Source organism: Macaca mulatta, chromosome 15, assembly GCF_049350105.2.
Source record: "Macaca mulatta isolate MMU2019108-1 chromosome 15, T2T-MMU8v2.0, whole genome shotgun sequence".
Taxonomy (NCBI): Eukaryota; Metazoa; Chordata; class Mammalia; order Primates; family Cercopithecidae; genus Macaca; species Macaca mulatta.
In genome coordinates, this window is record NC_133420.1 from 61,398,268 (window position 1) to 61,418,381 (window position 20,114).

The 20,114-nt window shown below is 45.5% G+C and overlaps 1 long non-coding RNA gene and 1 other non-coding gene across 2 annotated transcripts in view; both read right to left on the reverse strand.

The window, feature by feature from the left end:
* Positions 1-20,114, reverse strand: part of LOC144334622 (uncharacterized) — a 377,237-nt gene that overhangs the window by 213,158 nt on the left and 143,965 nt on the right. The window lies entirely within an intron of this gene.
* LOC114672931 (small nucleolar RNA U13) lies at positions 6,336-6,439 on the reverse strand. Its single transcript, XR_003723456.2, has one exon. It is a non-coding gene; the product is annotated as a small nucleolar RNA U13 (small nucleolar RNA).

Here is a 20,114-nt window from a genome sequence, read left to right on the forward strand (position 1 = left end):
TGAGGCAGCAAGATTACTTGAGCCCAGGAGTTGAGGTTGCAGCGAGCCATGATCATGCCACCACACTCCAGCCTGGGTGACAGAGAAACACCTTGTCTCAAAAGCAATAAGATAATTTTTAAAAAATGTATGCCCTCCCTAACTACTCAACCTCCTTCTCCCTCAGCAATCTCAGACACAGTTGGGCCTCCTCCCAACTATTTGGCCCCCAGGCAAAAAAAAATCTGGCATGAAGTTTGAGAAGTGGAGGAGGGGTAGGAGAAGGCAGAGTTTCCTTCCTTCTTTGTTGTGCCAGGAGTCTTAATCACCCCCTTAAGTTTAAAAATGTATATATATTTTTTTTTTCTTTTTCTTTTTTGCCTTAGAGTCACTGATCATCAGGACTGAAAGTGCCCTAGTACAATTCTCTCACTTTAATGATGGGGAAACTGAGGCCCAGAGAGGGTAGTAGCTTGCCTGAAGTCCCACAGCAAGTTGGTATGGAGCCATGACTAGGACGCAGGTCTCCTCACTCCAGTCCAGTTCTTGTTCTGCCCCACACTGGCTCTTTGCTAAACTCACCCCTTGCCCCATGTGGCATAGAACAGACCTCACCCTCTTACTACCTGGGTGAGTTTACAAAAGCCACTTACTCTATCTGAGATTCAGTTTCCTTACTGCTCAGAGGGGAAGAGCAATTCTTACCTGCTGGAGTCATGCAGGTAGAGGAGCCAGCACAGGGCCCAGAATGTGGGAGGTGGTTGAGCCCAGTGTGGGTCCTTTTATTTGCCCATTATAAGCATGACAAGGAAAGAAATGGTCCTCAGATTAGCTTCCTATGGCTGCTGCAACAGCTTGTCACAGAGTGTGAACAGCCTGGAGTCTGTATGAGTCTGCAGCAACTACAGATTCTTAGCCTCCTCCGAGGAAAGAATTTGTCCAAGGGGCATAAGGCTGAGTGAGAGATGGAGGCAAGTTTTTGAGCAGGAGTGAGTTTATTAAAAAGTTTTAGAGCAGAAGGCCAGGTGTGGTGGCTCACTCCTCTAATCTCAGCACTTTGGGAGGCTGAGATGGGGGGTTCGCTTGAGGCCAGGAGTACCAGTGTGGTCAACATAGCGAGATCTCTTAAAAAACAAACAAAAATGTTTTAGAGCAGGAACAAAAGGAAGTAAAGTACACTTGGAAGAGAACCAATTTGGTGACTTGAGGAATCCAAGTGGGCTGCCTGACCTTTGATCTCTGACCTTGTTTATACGTTGTCATGCTTCCCGGGGGTTGTATCTCTCCTTCCTTCATTTTCCTTGGTGCAGGCCGTCCGCACGCATAGTGGCCTGCCAGCACTTGGGAGGGGCCGTATGCACAGTGTGGTTACTAAAATTGTACGCATGCTCGCTCGAGGTGTTTTTCCCTTACCAGTTGAGAGTTCTCAGAGGAAGGTCCCATGCCAGTTAAACTCTGCCATTTTACCTCTTAGTGTACATGCTTGAGCCACTTGCCGCATCCTTTTTTTTTTTTTTTTTTTTTGAGACGGAGTCTTGCTCCGTTGCCCAGGCTGAGATGCAGTGGCGCGATCTCGGCTCACTGAAACCTCCGCCTCCTGGGTTCAAGCAATTCTCCTGTCTCAGCCTCCTGACTAGCTGTGACTACAGGCGCCTGCCACTACACCCAGCTAATTTTTGTATTTTTAGTAGAGACGGGGGTTTCTCCTTGTTGGACATGCTGGTCTCAAACTCCTGACCTCAGGTGATCCACCTACCTCAGCCTGCCAAAGTGCTGGGATTACAGGCATGAGCACCGCACCTGGCCACTTGCCCGATCTTATTGGGAAGTGACTGATTACCAGCTTCAGGTGTTTTCTATCTATTGGAAGCTTGCCTTTGCCTGGCACCAGCTACAACCAATTATTATTTGAGAGAGACAGTGAAACAACCAGCTGGCCGTCACCTGATCATCACCTGACATTCCTGGTGGGTGTGTGGAGCCTCTCCCGCCCTGCTCATGTCTGCCTAACTACCTATTCTAGCAAGAGGAACTTAAAACAACACAGATTTCTTATCTTACAGCTCTGGAGTCAGATGTCCAAAATGTGTCTCATGGAGCTAAAATATAGGTGTCAGTGTAATGGCCCAAAGGGTTCACCTTGCCCACTGCCTAGACAGAGCCCATTTCTCAAGACAGGGAAATTGCAATAGAGAACAAGTAATTCACGCAGAGCCAGCTGTGCAGGAGACCAGAGTTTTATTATTACTCAAATCAGTCTCCCGAGCATTTGGGGAGCAGAGTTTTTAAGGACAATTTGGTGGGTTGGGGGAGGCCAGTGAGCCAGGAGTGCTGATTGGTCAGAGATGAAATCATAAGGAGTCAAAACTGGCTTCTTGCACTGAGTCAGTTCCCTGGTGGGAGCCACAAGATCAGGTGAACCAGTTTATTGATCTGGGTGGTGCCCCCCTATCCATCAAGTGCAGCATTTGCAAAGTATCTCAAGCACTGACCTTAGGAGCAGTTTAGGGAGGGTCAGAATCTTGCAGCCTCCAGTTGCGTGACTCCTAAACCATAATTTCTAATCTTGTGGCTAACGTTAGTCCTACAAAGGCAGTCTAGTCCCCAGGCAAGAAGAGATGTGCTTTGGGAAAGGGTTGTTGTGGTCTTTGTTTTAAACTATAAACCATAAACTGAGTTTCTCCCAAGGTTAGTTCAGCCTGCGCCCAGGAAAGAACAAGGACAGCTTGGAGGTTAAAAACAAGATGGAGGTGATTAAGTTAGCTCTCTTTCTCTGTCTCCGTCGTAATTTTGCAAAGGCGGTTTCATTAGTAGGCCTGGGTCCCTTTCTGGAGGCTCTAGGGGTGAATCCATTTTCATGCCCTTTCCAGGTCCTAGAACCACCCACACTCCTTGGCTTGGGGTTCTCTCCCATCTTGAAAGCCAGCGGTGGCGGCAAGTCTCCCACACATCACCTCACTCTGACTCTCCTCTTTTACTTATAAGGACGCTTGTGATTCCACTGGGCCCCCCTAGATACTCCAAAATAATCTCTCCTTCTCAAGACCAGAGGATTAGCAACCTTAATTCCATCTGCAGCCTCCATTCTCCTTTGCCGTGGAATGTAACATATTCACAGGTTCTGAGGTTTAGGATGTGGAGAGCTATTATTCTGCCTATCACAGAATAGGCAGAAAAATTATTTTGGGGCTTGGGGCGTCTGAGGAAAATCAAGGCTTCACTTCCAGAAAAATGTACATGAAAAATTGTGGCATATAATCTCAGGGGATTCACTGGCACCCATTCATGGACCCCAGCTACGAACTCTTGAACTAAAAGGATAATGTGGGTCCTCCACCCTGCATGACATTTGTCATAGATTTATTAGTTGTGCACTCCCATGTGTACATATGCACACATGTGTGCATGAATCTACTTGTCGTGTATGCTGACTTATCCAGATACACGCACCTGCATACACATGTACCTGCCACACCATTTTCCTACAGAAATAGCAAGACTTTCTTTGGCTTCTCTTTGTGTGAGATGCAGCCAGGAAGGCACAGAAAAAAAGTCTTCCCCTGCCTTTGCCTTTCCATCCAGCTCATTTCTCCCCGACCCCAAGGCCCGTGGGTCCACGGGCCCTCTGGGCTTGTCCCTCTGCCTGACTGATCTTCATCAGCGGCCCTGGTAGATCTGACATGGTGAGTGCGGACCGGCCCTGGCTGGCAGGTGCCCTGTTGCTTGTTTTGCTGCAGCATGTTTGGCTTGCAGAGCAGCTTGGGGTGCTACTCTGCACTTGCATTTTCAGAGTGGTGTCCTTTTAGGGTTCCTGGCCCTCACACCTGTGAATTCAGAGCCAGAAATGCAGTCAACAGAGGCCAGTCACAAGGAAGACAAAAGGGTTAACTGCATCATGCACCTGCATGGACAAGAACACTCACTTCTAGGGCCACCATCCACCCCCACTCCCCCAGGGCCGCCTGTGCATCTCCAGGACGGCAGGTCCCAGAAAAGAGGAAGTCACAGGGAAAAGAGTGGCCTAGCTCCTACCTCAGCAGGACAGAGACACACCATTGCCCCCAGCCCACCTCCCACAGATGCCCTCCTCTCACCCCCACCATGCCAGGCTCCTCTGAGAGCCCCGCTTCTTCCCCAGCCTGTGGGATAAGCCGTCAGTCACTATTTACCTTGCTTGAGTCCTGCTGCTTGATCAGGTAGCAGACGCTCCAAGTCCCAGGGGCAGAGAGGAGAGAGGGAGGATCACTGTGGTCTAGCCTCAGGTGAAATATTGAAAAACTCTATCATGCTTCTGAGCCTACAAAAGGCAACTTCTTGCTGAAATATCTCCAGTAACTGATTATGTTAAGACAGTGTATCTCTCCTTTCCAGCCTTGAGCCATTCACTCAAAAATCTGCTTTCCTTGATTATATTACCTTTGAAAGGGACAGGGTCTAAGACAGGAGGGAAACTAACTGAGCCACCCAGAGGGGGATCCCTGTAGCTGGTGAAGGGTCTGGTGGGGCCTGCACCTTCCCGGAGAAAAATGCTGCTCTCTGATCTATGAGGAATGCAGTAAGCCCTTCTGGCAGCTCTTCAGAGGACAGTCTACAACCAGTTGGCGACAATGACCTTCCACGCATGCATGGAGGAGGAGCAGTGAGGCAGGTGGCATCTGGTCTCTCTCCCCTCCCCACCTCACTGCTCATGCCAGTTAGCTGTGACAACCACTGGGCTCAAGGATAATGACATGCTCCTGGAGGTGTGGCTTGGGGAGCACTGAGGAGCCACCTAGGACTTCCTACTCTCACTCTCTTCATCCAGGCTATTGCAGCTCTGGCCGGCAGTGACATAAGGGAAATGGGGGCTCCCAGCTCGACATGGAGGCGTGGCAGGGAGGACCTAGATGTTGGGAGAAGGGAAAGGAGGCTGGGAGAAGGTCACTGCCAGAGAGAGAGAGAATAGGAGGAGAGGGCAGTGTAGCGGAGACTACTCGCAGCCAACCTGATCATGATTCCCCTGCTTCCTGGTTTTCCAGGAGTTGACAGTGTGCCCAGGCTCCACTGCAGCCAGCAGCAGCCACAAGATACAGTTAAGGCCAAGGTGATGTAAGCAGAAGCCATTTGAGGGGAGTTTCCAGAGAGCCTTTTTAGTACTGTCTGTCCTTAGACTCTGCTCTGGGCCTCCTGCTTCAGAGGGCCTCACTCGAATGTCTCTCTCTCTCTCTCTGTCACACACACACACACACACACACACACACACACAGCTATGGTTTGAATGTGTTCCCCAAAGCTCATGTATTGGAAACTTAATCCCCAACGCAGTGGTGTTGAGAGATGGGGCCTTTAAGAGGTGATTAGGTCGGAAGGACACTGCCTTCCAGAATGGGCTAATGTCACGGTCTTGAGTTATCAGGAGTGGGTTCCTGATAAGGAAAGGGGTGAGGCACCCCGTCGCCTTTCTCGCACACTCTCACGTCATCCTTCCATGTTAGGATGCACCAAAAATGCCCTCACCGGAGACAGCCCCTCCATCTCAGACTCACTAAGTCTCCAGAACTGTAAGAAACAAATTCTTTTCTTTATCAATCACCCAGTCTCAGGTATTCTGTTATAGAAACACAAAACAGACTAAGATGGCCACACACACACACACACACACACACATAAATATTTCCTAACAAACGCAAAGGTGGTCTCTATCATCTGGGATCAGGTCCTCAACACAGACACAGTGCAATCCATACCCCAAATATTCATTCTTACCAACACCATGCAAGCCCAGGGATACACACATTCACAACTCTTGCCCCGCCCTTGAAACACTCTGAGCCTGGAAATTTTGCGTCTCTGTGCCTGAGGACATTGGAGGTGGTTGCTGCTCAGAAAGCAGGAAGGATTTGAATGGCAGAAGAGCTTAGATACTGGAAAAACACAAGTTGCTTGTTAATTCTTTCCCAGCAGATATCATGGGTTTAACATTCCTACACAACAAAGTAGCATTTCCCAGTTGTCCCAAACATCTATTTTCTTGCTTCTTCTCAAGTTCTAGCCCACTACTCTGAAGGTCCTCACCAATTACAGGGCATTCATAGCAATTGTATCTGGCAGATGAAGAACATGTTGCCATATTCAACAACTCATACTGCTCTGAAATCCGCAATATGTAGGTCTAAGTAGAATTGCATGAAGAATGGTACGAAGTCTTTACACTGGCAATCACATAGATGTTGAATGGTAGAAGGTCAAGTTTTATTTTCACAGAAATGTTTAATAAGATTTATTTAAATGTGTTAAATAAAATTTAGCTTTATTTAAGTAATGTTAATATGCATGAATTAGAATTAGTATTTTACCTTTTTTAAAAAAATTTTTTATGTGAGATGGGTAACGTGCTGACATCGTACCAAGGTTCATGAGGGTAATATCTCACACATGCATGTGAACATGCAATCATCATGCTTGTGAACTACAAAAGAATCTTACCTTTTAATTTGTTAAATTATGACTTCTTTAGGAAAAGACTTCTCTAGAAGATATATACAAAAAATAATTTTAATTATTGAACTTCTTTAGGAAAAAACTTCTCTAGAAGATGTATACAAAAAATAATTTTAATTATTGAATTTCTATGTTCACTTTTTTTTTTTGAGATGGAGTCTCACTCTGTCACCCAGGCTAAAGTGCAGTGGCACAATCTCAGCTCACTGCAACCTCCGCCTCCCAGGTTCAAGCAATTCTCCTACCTCAGTACTCCCGAGTAGCAGGGATTACAAGTGTATGCCACCACACCTGGCTAATTTTTGTATTTTTGATAGAGATGGGGTTTCACCATGTTGATCAGGCTGGTCTTGAACTCCTGACCTCAAGTGATCCACCTGCCTCAGCCTCCCAACGTGCTGAGATTACAGGTGTGAGCTGCCACGCACAGCCATCCATGTTCACTTTAACTGACACTTCTTAATGAAAATAGATTCAAATTTTGTATATTTTGACTACAATTACATTAAAAAAATACTTTAGATCAGGGGTTGGCAACTTTTTCTTAAAGACGCAGACAGTAAATATTTTAGGTTTGTTGACCATACAGTCCCAGTCACAGCTACTCAGCTCTGCCACTGTAACATGAAGACAGCCACGGACAACATGTAAAAGATGGAGCATGATTGTGTTCCTTTAAAATGTTTTAAACAAAAAACAGTTGACTGGACTGCAGGTTATGGTTGACCAATCCTTGCTTTAGACAAACAGTCCCCAACCTTTTTGGCACCCGGGACAGGTTTCCTGAAAGATAATTTTTCCGTAGACCATGGTTGTGGGGGAATCGTTTCAGGATGAAACTGTTCCACCTCATCAGGCATTAGATTCTCATGCAACCTAGATCCCTCGCATGCCCTGTTCAGGATAAGGTTCCCTTGCCTACGAGACTGTAATGCCTCAGCTGATCTGACGAGAGGTGGGGCTCATGCGGTAATGCTTGCTCACCTGCCGCTCACCTCCTGCTATGCGCCCCAGTTCCTAGCAGAGAGCTGGTCTGCACCTTGGGGCTTGGGGACCCCTGCTTTAGAGCATTACTGTCAACAGAAGACAAGTTTGTGAAAATATTGATATTAACATAATTATTGAATTTTGCTCAGATGATAGAAAAATAATGTATGGAATAAATACATCATGACTTTTGAATTATGTATACCTTGGTTTTATTATAATACCTTGGTCTCATTCAGACTTTGCCAGCTCATCAACAGAATCCCAGATATATTCAGTCATAATTAAATTCAATTGTCTTTGGTGCTTCGTGGCTTCCAATCATAGAAAAACTATAGCTCAATTCCACATTGAATTTGGGCGCAAGAGAAAAAAAGTATAGCTTGACATGTTTTTGCCTTTGTCATTTTGAGGGTAGGAAGATAAACATATATTACTTAGTAGCCTGTTGGCTTGAATTATAACTTTTAAATACATAAACATACAGTAGCTAGACCTCCCTTTGTACTCTTTTTTTTTTTTTTTTTTTTTTTTTTTTTATTGAGAGACAGAGTCTCTTTCTGTAGCCCAGGCTGGAGTGCAGTGGTGTGATCTCAGCTTACTACAACCTCCGCCTCCTGGGTTCAAGCGATTCTCCTGCCTCAGCCTCCCGAGTAGCTGGGACTACAGGCATGTGCCACCATGCCCAGCTAATTTTTATATTTTTAGTAGAGACAGGGTTTCACTACGTTCCAGGTTGGTCTCAATCTCCTGACCTCGTGTTCTGCCCGCCTCAGCCTTCCGAAGTGCTGGGATTACAGGCATGAGCCACCGCACCCAGCCTTGTACTCTTATTGTGGGCCCTGCAAAAGGCAGGAGCAGCCTGAGCCCTTTAAGAGGGGACAGACTTGGCTGACTTCCCCTTTTGCCTTCTTCCTGCTGCCTCCTTCCCCTTCCCTGGGACAGAGATGTAACTGTCGGATTTTGGCTGCCCTCTTGTGACCATGAGGAAGAGGCCAAGTAAATGGCAGAAACTTAGGCTTGACCACCCCCGCAAAGTGCACCAAACCCAATTCAGAAACCACCCACCCCTGGACCCTTACCATTTGAGGAAAATGAATCACTATTTGGTTAAGTCATTAACCAAAATTAGGGTTTTCTGTTACAAGCAGCCAAACACAAATTCCAACAAGGGTATGGGGTATGTGACTCTCATCCCACTGCTTTTCTGATGCATCTCTCCCAGCTCCCAACACACTGATACATTCATTCATTCATTCATCCAATAAGCCTCCCCAAGGGTCTATTCTGGTCCAAGGCCTAGGATAGTGCTGGGCCTACCATGAGGAACTGGAAGAAATGTAGGGAGGGATTGTCATAAGGAGCTCACAGCCTCATAACAGAGACAAGATGGAAACGATCATAGATCCTTGCTTTACCTACAGTGTTAATTAGGACACAGGTCCAGATATGTCATCAGGAACCCAGGCTAACAGAGGCTTAAACAAAAGAGGAGATCATACACAAGAGAATACTCTTAATCCATAAAAAAAATTAAATCCTGTCATTTGCAACAACATGGATGGAACTGGAAGTTATTATGTTAAGTGAAATAAGCCAGGTACACGAAGATAAATATTGCATGTTCTCACTCATTTCTGGGAGCTAAAATGTTGAACTTGTGGAGGTAGAGAGTAGAATGATGGTAACTAGAGGCTGGAAAGAGTGGAGAGGAGGATAAAGTGGGGTTGGTTAATGAGTACAAACATATAGTTATGTAGAAGAAATAAGTTTTCGTTTGATAGCACAATAGAATGACTATGGTGAACAGTAATTTATTGCATATTTCAAATCAGCTAGATTTGAAATGTTTCCAACACAAAGAAATGATAAATGTTTGAAGTGATGAATATCTTAAAGACCCTGATTTGATCACTACACGGTGGATGCATGTTTCAAAATATCACATGTACCCCATAAACATATACAATGACTACATATATATAAATAAAAAAGAGAGTTAATTTATCTCAAGTGTAAAAGTCTGGGCTGGTATAGCAGCTGTAGCTCCGAGGTTGTCAGTGGTCCAATTGTAACTACCCAATTGGGTTCACCTTGCCTGCTGCCTAGAGAGAGCTGATTTATCTTTATCAAGTCGGGAACTGCAACAGAGAAAGAGTAATTCACGCAGAGCCAGCTGTGCGGGAGACCAGAGTTTTATTATTACTCAAATCAGTCTCTCCCGAGCATTTGGGGAGCAGAGTTTTTAAGGACAATTTGGTGGGTTGGGGGAAGCCAGTGAGCCGGGAGTGCTGATTGGTCAGAGGTGGAATCATAGTGAGTCAAAGCTGGCTTCTTGCACTGAGTCAGTTCCTGGGCCGGGGCCACAAGATCAAATGAGGCAGTTTATTGATCTGGGTGGTGCCCCCCTATCCATCAAGTGCAGCATTTGCAAAGTGTCTCAAGTACTGACCTTAGCAGCAGTTTAGGGAGGGTCATAATCTTGTAGCCTCCAGTTGCGTGACTCCTAAACCGTAATTTCTAATCTCGTGGCTAATATTAGTCCTACAAAGGCAGTCTAGTCCCCAGGCAAAAAGGAGGTCTGCTTTGGGAAAGGGCTGTTACTGTCTTTGTTTTAAACTATAAACTATAAACTGAGTTTCCCCCAAAGTTAGTTCAGCCTGCGCCCAGGAAAAAACAAGGACAGCTTGGAGATTAGAAGCAAGATGGCATTGGTTAAGTTAGAGCTCTTTCACGGTCTCAGTCATAATTTTGCAAAGGCCGTTTCACAGTCTTCTTCCTTGTTGCTCTTGGTCACACCGGAGTTCTGTGGCCCACCTGGTCCAGGATGCCTCACCATGTGTCCACATTCCAGCCAGTGGGAAGGGGCAGAGGAGAACACGCCCCCTCCCCAAGTTGGACACAGCTTACTCCCACCTCCCACTGGGCACAAGTTAATTACAGAACCGTAAGTAGCTCCAGGGACACGTGGGAAAAGTGGTCTTTCCTCTGCTCAGTCTCGTGCTCAGAAAAATACTTAGGCTTGTAATACTACAGATGAAAGGAAAACCAGCCATTTTTATTACCCTTCCTAAAACTTTCCTGAACCACCAATGTAACGAACTTAGATGTGTAGGCGCCTCACTTCTGGCATCCCATTCCTAACAAGACACTGGTATTTCCTATATTCACCCCCCATGCCCTATTACCAATTAACTGTCTTTTGAAAATTTCATTAACGTTTTATTTCCATGTATTGCACGCACACACACACACACACACGCGTGCGCGCGCGCGCGCGCGTGAAACAAAATATAAAACACTGTTTTTATCACTTAAGTGGAGTTACCTGCTAAGCGATGGGAATGAAACCGCCTTTGCAAAATGACTGAGACAATGAAAGAGATTTAACTTAATTGACTCCACTTGCTTCTAACCTCCAAGCTGTCCTTGTTCATTCCTGGGCGTAGGCTGAATTAACTTTGGGATAAACTTAGTTTATAGTTTAAACAAAGACAGTAACGGTCCTTCCCAAAGCAGACCTTCTTCTTGCCTGGGGACTAGACTGCGTTTGTAGGACTAGCCACAAGATTAGGAATTATGGTTTAGGAGTCATGCAGCTGGAGGTGACAAGATTCTGACCCTCCCTGAACGGCCCCTAAGATCTGTACTTGAGATATTTTGCAGACCCTGCACTTGATGGATCATCTGGCCCCACCCAAATCAGTAAACTGGCTCATCTGATCGTGTGGCCCCCGACCCGGGAACTGACTCAGCACAAGAAGACAGTTTCAACTCCCTGTGATTTCATCTCTGACCAATCAGCACTCCTGGCTCCACTGACCTCCCCCTGCCCACCAAGTTATCCTTAAAAACTCTGCTCCCCAAATGCTCGGGGAGACTGATTTGAGTAATAATAAAACTCTGGTTTCCCACACAGCCTGCTTTGCGTAAATTGCTCTTTCTCTATTGCAATTCCCCTGTCTTGATGAATCGAGTCTGTGTAGGCAGCAGGCAAGGTGAACCCCTTGGGCAGTTACAGGAATTGAGAACGCCAAACTTCAGTGGGAATTGAACACTGGGCCTTCTGCTAGGTTCACTGGCTAGCTCTGAATCTTGGTTCAGGAAACTGGCCTCACAACTCAGGATTCCAATCCATGGCCTTTCAGGTCTTCAGAAGGAGCTAAAGCTGTGTGTTTATTGTTAAGCCTGTGAATCATAAATTTTTGAACCTGAGTGAGTGTTATGATAGACATCTGAGTGAAGCAGTCCATTTTGATGTGGCTGTTTTCATTCAAAGGACATGTTAACATGGTACTTTTAACCCAGGTCATTTGGGGCTATATCAAAATGTAAAAACTGTTTTCTGGGCAAGCCACCTTTAGTACTGCCCTCTTTCCCAGCTTCAATCCACTGCTTGCTCTACTCCCCCCACGCTATTGTCATTCAGCTGCAAAATTTATGGCCTTAGCAAATCGCCCATAATAAATGGGCTCTAGTAAAAGATCTGTAAATCCGCCATTCCTCTCCCAAGGGAAATTTAATAAAAACGAACTCAGATAAAAACACTCATTAAGAATTGCAACAAAGATTGATACAGTGTTTAACTTATAATTAATACATGTCTTTCTCTAGGATATTTGAAAATATTTTATTCTCATGATTTTTGACCAGTATCGAAGTGGTTCCACCAGTTCTCACATTTTAATAATGCCTGTGGTGTGTCTTTTCTTTGTACAAAAAGATTATATTTGAGGTTTCTTTTGGGTTGGTCCTTGGACTGGCAAATTTCCAAATGGCTTTGACTGAGCCATTTGGAAAGGTAATTCTTAGCCATTACCTTTCATTTTCCTTTCACTAGCTGACCTAACATGGGTAGAAATAATGAGGTTTTGTGAGGTTTATTTTTGACAACTTTGGTGGCTTTAAATACGTATCTTTGACCCAATTTTTAAATGGTTGTAGATTTTAAGGTATATTATCTACTAACACATCAAATGGAACCTCTGGGTCTTTAGTTGTCACAAACAGAATCACTTGAGCTGTAAGGAAGAACTTAAACCACTTCCGTTTGGTGTTTTTAACTCTTCATTGACTAATTTCTTTTTTCTTTTTCTTTTCTTTTTTTTTTTTTTTTTTTGAGACAGAGTCTTGCTCTGTTGCCCAGGCTGGAGTGCAGTGGCACCATCTCGACTCACTGCAGCCTCCACCTCCCAGACTCAAGTGATTCTCCTCCCTGAGTATCAAGTGATACTCAGCCTCCCAAGTAGCTGGGATTACAGGCATGTACTACCATGACCTGCTAATTTTTGTATTTTTTTTTTTTTTAGTAGAAGAGGAGTTTTGCCATGTTGGCCAGACTGGTCTCGAATGCCTAGCCTCAGGTGATCCACCTGCTTTGGCCTCCCACAGCGCTGGGATTACAGGCATGAGCCACCACACCCAGCCTCTTTGGCTAATTTCTTTTACAGTTTCTTTCTTTCTTTTTTTTTTTTTTACTAAATGGGGAAAAAGAAGACTGAATAGGTAGCATATAATCTATCCTGCTTCTAATCCATCGCCACAGTTGGCTCAGTTTCCTCATCTATAACAGGGAATAATAATGGTACATAATTCACAGGGTTTGAGCACTCAACTAAGATGCATAAAGTGCATAGCACAGTGCCTCGCACATAATAAATGGTCATTAAATGATAGCTGTTGTTGTATTATTGTTATTCTTTAGCACAACATTAAATCCTAAATATCTTCCTCCAAAAGGGATTAAATTATGATTTAATTTTACGATTTAGTTTTTGAGGACAGGCTCTGAAACTGGCATAATGAAAATGGTGCCTTCACAATGGAGAAAATTGGAGGAGAAGATTAAAATTAAATCAACAATAGTGTGATGGGTTGACATCAGGAATGTAGATGACATTCCTGATAGAGCACATGGAAAGCACCCAGCATCATTTCTGTGTAATTCCTGCCAAACCTCATGTTGAAATTTTATCCCCAACATTGGAGGTGGGTCCTAATGGGAGGTGGTTAGGTCATAGAGGTGGATCCTTCATGAACGGCTTCATGAGGTTCTTGCAATAGTAAGTTTTCACTCTACAGTCCCTACCAGAACTGGTTGTTAAAGAGAGCCTGGCACCTCTCCCCACACTCTCTTGCTTCCTCTCAGGCCATGTGATCTCTGTACACTCAGGCTCCCCTTCTCCTTCTGCCATGAGGGGAAGCAGCTTGAGGCCCTCACCAGAAGCAGATGAGCTTCTTGTAGAGCCTGCACCATGTTTCCTGTACAGCCTGTAGAACCATAAGCCAAATAAATCTCCTTTCTTTGTAAATTATCCAGCCTTGGGTATTCCTTTTACCAATACAAACAAACTAAGACAGCTTCTCTAAGGATAAGTCTATCAAAGCAGCATAAAGAGCCATCCCAAACAGGTATGGCCTTTGTCCTATTGGTTTCTGTGTGGCACCCGTGCTAAGGAAATAAAAATGTCTTGTGTGAACAGGTTTCCAAACTACTGCCAAAAATTTTCCTTTGACCTGTTGCTGTGACAAATTGCATTAATGCACTTATTCATAAAGAGCCACCTTTACATTCCTGTAGTAAAGCTGACTTGGTCATAATGTAGTATTATTTTAATATACTACTGAATTGAATACTAATACTAAAATTTATATGCGATTTATGCCTCTATGTTCTTAAATGTGTAATCATCGTATTGAACAGTCTGAAGTCAGCAGGGTATAAATATAAAATGGTTTTATGGGTGTTTTTTTTTTTTTTGGTCCAATCGCTTATCTTCAAACAAATTCTTCCAAATCTCTTCTTCCTGTCCCATAATGACATTTGAACAAATCATGGATTTCTGGTCACTTTCAATTAATAAAAAGTCCAGGCCAACCTATCACCAGTTTAAAACTTCAGTTACAGCATCAGCAGTACTGTGTCCAAGTGCAAGGATGTCAAGAATGTTTCCTTATCAAACTTCCAGGAAGAATTTAGAGCTCAGACAGAACCCCACAGAAGCTTTTTCACAAACGTGCAGAGGATGCAAATAAGTGCCTTTGCTTGCTCTCCATGGTCAGCATGAGTTTACAGCAGGAATAAGGGCATTCAGAACACCTGGAAGCAGTAGATGTCCTTTGGAAAGAACAAGATGATGGTGGCCTCAGGCAGAGAAGCCTGTCTGCTAAGTACAAAGACCATGTGCACCAGTCTGATAATAGTTAAGGGAAGACATTGGTCTCTAGTTTACCAACCACCTAAGGAGAAAGTGAGTGAAATTATCTGAAATGAACCATGCCGAGGCTGGATCCAAAGCAAGATTCTTCATGAGTCTGGACTTGGAGGTCTCTGTAGTTATTCCTCCATTCTACTGGGGCTACACTCAGCCTGCTCACCCCCATCAAGAGCAGTGTGAAAGGAATGAACTACTGATACACACTGCAACATAGATAATCCTTGAAAATATTATGTGCTGTAAAAAGAGCCAGTCACAAGTGACATTGTACTACATGATTCCATTCTTATAAAAGTCCAGAATGGGGACTCTAGAGAAACAGGAAGTAAATTTCTGCTTGCTTATGGCTGGGGGGCAGTGGTTGAAGGATAGGGGAGTAATAGCTAAGAGGTACAGGGTTTCTTTTTTCGAGATAATGAAAATATTCTAAAATTGACTATGATGATGGTTGCACACATCTGTGAATGTAGTAAAAAACCACTGAATTGTACCTACTGTTAAATGGGTGGATTACATGGTTTGGATATGGTTTGTTTGGCCTCACTAAATCTCATGTTGAAATGTGATCCCCAGTGTTGGAGGTGGGGCCAGGAGGAAGGTGTTTGGCTTGGTGCCATTCTCACAGGAGTGAGTTCTCACTCTTAGTGCCCAAGAAAACTGGTTGTTGAGAAGAGGCTGGCCCCTCCTCCTCTTTCACCATATGAGTCTGCATGCCGGCTTCCCTTCCTCGCCTTCCGCCATGAGTGGAAGCAGCCCGAGTCCCTTGCCAGAAGTAGATGCTGGCACCATACTTCCTATACAATCTGCAGAACCTATGCCAAATAAACCTCTTGTCTCTTTAAATTATCCAGCCTCAGGTATGTCTTTATAGCAACACAAATGGACTAAGACATATGTTATGCAAATTATATCTTAATAAAGCGATTTTTAAGAAAAGAGAGACAGAGAAAGAGATGCAGAGATTCTGCCAACCAACGGCAAAGTGTGCAAGAAAGACAACATGTTAAGGTATGGCAGGCCCATGTCCTGCAGCTCTTTAGGTCTGAGATGTCTGAATTCAAAAGGGCCATCTGATTCATGTGGCAGGCACAGCTGGGAAGGTTTGAATCAATGGGTAATGAGGCAGGAGGCACATGCACATCCTCAGAAGCAAGAGGAAGGGGATGATGAATACTGGGGTACTCAGGCCTGTGAGCAACCCCCACCCACGTCACAGAACTCCTCTTCCTGCTGTCTCCTCTCTGGGAAATACTCATTTGCTTCTGGCCTGGGGACGAGGAAGGGAGACAGGAAGGACTGACTTTCTAGAAAAATGTTTAAAAACCGTATCTGCAGTTGACTCCCTGTGGGCAGCAAAAGGGACTTTTCTTAGAAAAAGACTCTCTGAAGTTGTGCTTTCCTCCAGATTTCTAACATTCAGAGCTGCTTTCCCGCTCTGGCTACTGTGACAGGCCCCTAGCCACAGCAGTTTCTCTGCACGGGGAGTGGGCACCAGAAACCACCAGCACTGGGATTTCTTTCCTTTCTTTGCCCCTGCTTGGAATGGGGACTTCTGAGGGACATGTGCTCCCTGTCCACCCTCACCTTCACCCACGGGGAGGAGGCCTGAGTCCTACTTATGCACAAGCCCCATGAATGTCACCTGAAAGAGAAGAGCACTTAGCCAAGGGAGGAGGAAAGCCACGGCTGGGGTGCAGTGTAAGCAGGATGGTCTGTGAGGTGTCAATGGCCAACAGTGATCTGGATGCTTTAGTCCTCCCTTGGGAGTGACTCGGATGGTCTTTGCATATATTGTCCCATCTACAGGGTTGAGAAAACAGCTCCTTCTGTGCATGTCCCCCCTTTTCTATCACATTCAGCAGAGAGAGGGCCATTCTGGCCCCTGTTGAGAGGCCAGGCTGGCTTTCAGGATGGGGGAGATCCCCAGGGAAGGGTACAGTTACCCATGAACCTTCCACCAGCCTTTTGTTCTGCTCCCCCTCACCAAGTCCCCAGGAAGGACAGGTCCCCTAGGTCTCTCAGGTGTGAGCTACCAAGTCAAGTGCCTGCTTTATCCAGACAGGCAATGCCAGAGAACAGCTGCTTCACCATCTCTGTGTCAACAGCAGTGATGACAGGGATGGACTCTCTGACTCCAGGGGTGCCATCCCTAAAGAACAGGCAGCTACAGCAGCCACCTGGCCACAACAATGGAAAGGAGAGGTGGCTAAGGGTGGGAGAAAGCCTTTGCCATCTTGAGCCATGAGAGCAAAGGGGAAACAGATGGTTCATCCATGAATAACCAGGTCAAAGACCCCACAGCAGCAGACTCTGTGGTCCCTGCTCAAAAGCTAAGAATTCTGTTCCAGCAGCTTCATGCTAGACTTGCCCAGAGTGAGCACATGCCCTGGAAACCCTGTAAAGAGAAGCACCAGATGTCATTATCTAGAAACCTTCATTACATTGTGACCAGGGAAGTCAGACAGACAGACAGACACACACACACGCACACACACACACACACACACGCTGCTCCCCAAGATTGACATCATTTGGTTAGTTTAGTTAGACTCTACTTGGTCCAAAAATAAGTTAAGGAGCCTCCAAACACTGTAGCTATGTGGCTAAAAGCCTGTGCTCTGTTCTCAGGCCATGTCATCTTGTCATGGCACAGAGCTGAGTTTGGCGCCCAGTCCTGTCACACAGCAGCTGTGTAGACTTGGGTCTGTGCTTCACCACACCCAAGCTCCCGCTCCCCTTTGTAGGATGGTTACAGAGATGGGAAACTATGTAAAGCAATTAGCAATAATGGGAGCTGTTTTTGTTTAACAAAATACTTCAGTCGCATTTCCCAATGGGAGGTTATTTGCTGCTCCCGCAGCCCCCAGCTTGGCCCTGGGAGCAGTGAAGGGAGGGAGGGAATTTTTCTGCTGCTGAGAAAATCTCCTCCTTGTCTCCCTTCATTTTCAAGGCTCAAGCCCCTAGCGCCAGTGTCACTTTATGTAACTGGATAGCTCTTGGGAGTGAGAAGCACCCAGTGAAGTGAGGAGCACTCACTTCGGCTTAGTCCATTCTTTCTGTAGCTAATGGTTCCACCGATTGGCCCCTGTAGTCAGGGCGAGGTACTGGTTTTGTTTGGTTAGTGCTTAGCTCTGCTCTGGGATGACAGTCCCATCTCCCTTCTGGCCCAGCACCCATTCATGCCCCCCGTTCCCTGGTTGTTTGGGGCACCCACTTGTCTGGCCCAGCCATCTGGGCATCCCCAGAGCCTGCATTCCTCCTGCACTTCACCTGTTCCTTCACATAGAGTACAGAGGGCCCCTTCTGCACACCCTGAAGGCCTTAGCCATCTGGGAGGGCAGCCCCCACATCCAAGTCTTCCAGGCACACTACACCAAAGTCCTCAGCCACCCTCTCAGCACAGGCTGCCCAGCAAATCCTCAGGCGAAGCAGGCGCTGTTCTCTATGTTCACAGTTGCTATGCGCTGAATTGTGCTGCCTCAAAATTCATATGCTGAAGTCCTAATCCCCAGAATGTGACCGTATTTGGAGACGTGGTCTTTTAAGAGGTGATTAAGGTTGAGTGAGCTCACTGGGATGGGCTCCAATTCAGCCTGACTGGTGTCCTCATAAGAAGAGAAGATTAGGTCCCAAGAAGCGTAGAGCAAAGATGATGCACACACAGAGGGAGAAGGCGGCCACCTAAAAGCCACAGAGAGAGGCTCAGAAGAACCCAATCCTATTGTGACTTGGACCTTGGAATTATAACCTTCAGAAGTGTAAGAAGATTAACTTCTATCCTTTAAGCCACCCAGTCTATGGTATGTGTCATGGCATCTCTAGGAAACGGATACAGCAACCACCCCACACATGCCCCAAACTCCTGGGGATGCCTGTCAGGCTGCCCTAGGGATCTCCCACCACACTGCCATCATCTCAGCCCCTCTTCTTGGGGTCATGCTCCAGATTTCACAGCTCAACCAATACCCACCCAACAAATGGGATCTAAGACTTCCTGCAGCCTCCACAAGTCTCTAGGAAGGATCCTCTGGGGTCCTCGCTTGCCCAGTGGGGAGCACACCCTCCCCTCAGTCCCTGATCCAGATTTCTGTCAAGTACCTTCTCCCTTCCAGTCCTCCGGCTGGAGCTGGGGAGGTTGCTGGAATGAGGAGAAGGTGGAAGGAGCCTGTGCAGCCAGCTCCTAAGAAATCCAGATGTAGGTGCCTGGGCCTCTGATGCTTTTTGGCTTTCTTTACAATGTGGCTGTGATGGTTAATTTTATGTATCAACTTGGCTGGGCTGTGGTGCCCAGATATTTGGCAGAACATTATTCTGGATGTTTCTGTGAAGGTGTTTTTTGGATGAGATTAACATTTAGATCCATGGACTTTGAGTAAAGCGGATTACCCTCTGTAACAGAGATGGGCTTCTTCCAATCTGTCGAAGGCCTGAATAAAGAGAATATAAAAGATAAAATAATAGACTGACCTCCCCTGAGCAAGAAGGAATCCTGCCAGCAAACTGTGTTCGCACTGGAACCACAACTCTTCCCTGAGTCTCAGCCGGCCAGCACACCTTGCAGATTTTGGACTTCCACGCTTCTACAATCCCATGAGCCAATTCCTTGAAACAACTCTCTCCATATACATATACACATATCCTGTTTGTTCTGTTTCTCTGGATAGCTCAAACAGGTCCAGTGGCTTTCTTTAGATCTACTGCTTTGGGTATCAATTACTCGTTCTGAGGCAACTGGAAAAGTCCCACTCACTTCCTGCCACAAGTGAAATTGGATTATAGTTTTCTGGGATCTCATCCTCAGGTTTTTGGTGTAAAGTTATGCTATTTTCAAAAAATACGATCATATGCATTTCGTACTTTTCCCAGAAAGTTATCTATTTCCTAAAGATTTAAAATAATCCACCCATAAAACCACTTCCTTTTCTGAATGCAACTCTTTAATAACTTTCTTGTTTTCTTCAGATCTATTATGATTTGGCTACATTTTGCCAATTTATGTTTTCTTATATAATTCATTTTGACCATTTTTATACATTCTTTTCTCATTAAAAAATTTTATGTCTGTATGCACATTTCTCCTTTCTTATTCTCTATGTTAAATTTTTGATTTTTCTTTTTTTTTTTTTTTACTAAACTTGTTAGAGCTCTTCCTCTCCCTCTTCCCTTCTATTCCTCCAAAAGCCAGTAGCTATGGCCAAGCAAGGTCAGTGCCTGCAGGGGTGAGGGAGAGCCTTGGTAACCAGAAGCAGGCTGTCAGAGCCCAGGTGGAGCACCAAGCGCATTGTGCAGGGGTGCTGCCAGGCATGGAGTGCAGAGCCTGAGTGTGAGAATATTGGTTTAGAGGCGGAGGCATGCAAACAGTGTGAGGCATCAGAGAATAAGAGAAAAACATTCAAGAGGGGATGCCCAGCGTAGGGTGTCAGAATCTAGCAGGACGAAGAAGGCTTCCAG